General features: G+C 40.1%; 1 non-coding gene across 1 annotated transcript; it reads right to left on the bottom strand.

The window, feature by feature from the left end:
- Positions 1–319: 319 nt before the first annotated feature.
- Positions 320–423, bottom strand: LOC120068870. The gene has a single exon (XR_005479382.1). It is a non-coding gene; the product is annotated as a small nucleolar RNA R71 (small nucleolar RNA).
- Positions 424–3,000: the final 2,577 nt, after the last annotated feature.

Here is a 3,000-nt window from a genome sequence, read left to right as displayed (position 1 = left end):
AATCATATACCCAAAGCCAGATGGGACGAGATTCGAGATGAAATCTGTAATGCTTCAAATGCTCCAAACTGCTGGACAATTTGGGGGTGGTCGTGGAGAAGGTCCTCACGCCCACATGAAATATTTTCTGGAAACGTGTAACTCATTTGTGATTCCTGGAATCACCCCAGAAGCGATCAGGCTATCTTTGTTCCCTTATTCTTTGCGTGATGATGCAAAGCAGTGGGTAAGCTCACTGGAGCCTGGTGAAATCACAACTTGGGAGAAGTTGGTGGAGAAATTCATGCAAAAATACTTCCCACCCACCACCAACGCAAGAAGGCGTCGAGAGATTATGAACTTTGAACAAGAAGAAGCTGAAACCTTAAGCGCCGCATGGGAGCGTTTTAAGGGATTGGTCAAAAATTGCCCGAACCATGGATTACCACTAACTATCCAAATAGAGACTTTTTATGGTGGATTGAACAGAGCATCACAGATGGCTGTGCACTCGTAAATTGATGTTCTAAATAAGCATATATGGATATGGACAATGGTGAATGTGAATCATACAAGCTCATGTTGCCATAAACTTGTAGACTTGAAAAGATGGAGATGGAGTGTGGATGCTGTGTTATGCTTATTTACACTTTATGTGATACTACTTCTAGATATATGCATTATTAATGAAATGCTTGTAGTATGCTATGCGTTGTCACAAGCTTCCTTGCGCTGAAACCAAGTATAATTCCAATGCAAGTTTCTTAGAGTAATCCGAGGTCGAACACAGGGATTGTTGTCGTTAATGTGTTACATTTGTGATACATGCGACCGGTGTTTTTATAATTAAAAAAGGGTGTGTTTGTACAGGAAAGTATATTGTGGTAAAGTAAAATTGTGTAGATAAACTAAAGTTGCGTTAATAAAATAAAGTGCGATAAAAAAAATAAACCTAAGCTAACGTGATGCAAGATACAAGATACATGATATACATGATGCTGAGTTCGAAACTGACTGTGAAGTTTATACAAAGGATCATGGTATGCGATGGCAAGTCTTAATAATTAGTATGAATGTCACAAGTTTGTTAATTGCATTAAAGATATAACTAAGGTTCCACTTTCCCTTGACGTACACCTCTCGGTGATCGACCACGTTCCCAATGCGTTAACTAAAGCGAGAAGTACTTCCAGAGATGGAAGCAACCTTGCGATCATCACGTTCTTCCCTGTTTCACCATAGAGATATGGGAACGTGGCCGATCATCGAGGGTGTACGCCAAGGGAAGGCGAAATGGCATCTCCACTTCTGCTCTCACAGGTGAATATGCCATCTAGCATGCCTTGATTAAACATAATTATTTCCTTAACCCAATTAATTTGCTTGCTCAATTATGGCTAATTATCCAAGGGATTAAGAAAACATCATGGAGAAAGTGAAATATGTCCGAACAGAAATAGGCAAAGAGATGGAGATGGAAATGATCATAACATTTAATTATAGAATTAAGCGTCTGATAGATGGTGTGAATGATAGACTAAAAAGATGAATACAATTGATGATAAAGAGAAAGAAACAAATACAGAAGAGTGTCAACGTCTTGACACAGATCTGGATGGTGGATTTGCTTGTCGGCGTGTGGAGTGGATGAAGAGAAGAGTTTCCCTCTCAGGCTTGTTTTCCAGGTAAAAGTGCTGTCTCTTATACACATCTAGATGTGTATAAGAGACAGGATCTCGAAGGTGGATTTGCTTGTCGGCGTGTGGAGTGGATGAAGAGAAGAGTTTCCCTCTCAGGCTTGCTCCTCTGGTAGAAGTGACCTTCGTACAGAGCTTCAACGGCAAGGATCGGAAAGATTCTTGCCCGGAGACTCACCTTTCGTCTCTTAATTCTTCTCGGATCTACTCTGATTAGTCGCTCAACCAGTCTCTCTCTCAGATCAGTATATATACTTTTCTCTATATTCAAGCATATCTTTTTAGTGGAATGGCCAGAGCTATTTATAGGCTAAGCTTTGACTCTCTAACTTTTGGTTCCCACTTTATTGTTAAGGCAGTTCCAAAAATGGTGGAGTGAATATTCCTTCTATTACGCAATCAATCTCGTCTGAAATGCACAACGGTCAGCTGTACACGCATCAGAATCCTCTGCAATTGCATTGCTCTTTACATCTTCGATCATTTGCCCGCATGCGGTGTTATTTTTTATTACCGCATGCGGTTGAAGTAAAGCTCTTGATCGATTGTCGCATGCGCCGTCATTGCGTTGATTGTCTATTAATTTCTGAATGATGGGCGCAATTCGATGTAGATGCGTTGTTCTTTTTATCTTGAGCCTTGAATGCATGTGGTGACTTGATTTTCTGCAAAACAGACTTGAAATATTCTTTTCTACCATCGCAATGGTGTCAGTAGGTGTATTGACGACAATTTATAATTCTTGCATTTCTTAGCTAATTTCTATACAATTGACGCAACTTTCTTTTCTTTTGGCCGCAATATCTAAATAAAATAGTATAAATAACTTGTATTTCTACAAGTTATCAATGGCAGTCGACGTAGCTGCAGTTGATGGAATTATGGATAAATCTTACACTGAAGCTAAGGAGATATTAGACCTCATTGCTAAGCACAACATGGAATGGGTGGACGATATGTATGATGCAAGAGTTGACAGGAAGAGGAAATCTCAGAATATTAATTCTATCGATTCCAATGCAATAGCCACACTCTCTGCACAAGTGGCTACTATGACAAACCTTTTGTAGAACATATCACTAGAGAATGCACCAAATCAACAGAAGGTGAATTAGGTAGAAGCATTCGGGCAGCCCATGGTTAGCTATGTGGGCTGTGGAGATCCTCATTCCTATGTTGATTGCCTATAAAATCCGCAGTCAGTATGCTTCCTTAAAAACAACCCATTTTCAAATACATATAATCCCGGATGGAGGAACCATCCAAATCTTTCTTGGACAGGAAATCAACAGGAGCATCACCCAGGGGCGAACCAGCAGCAAAG

This window comes from Benincasa hispida, unplaced genomic scaffold (genome assembly GCF_009727055.1).
Source record: "Benincasa hispida cultivar B227 unplaced genomic scaffold, ASM972705v1 Contig123, whole genome shotgun sequence".
Lineage (NCBI taxonomy): Eukaryota > Viridiplantae > Streptophyta > Magnoliopsida > Cucurbitales > Cucurbitaceae > Benincasa > Benincasa hispida.
The sequence above is the reverse complement of the archived record's forward strand: the minus strand, read 5'-3'. Positions and strand labels throughout refer to the sequence as shown.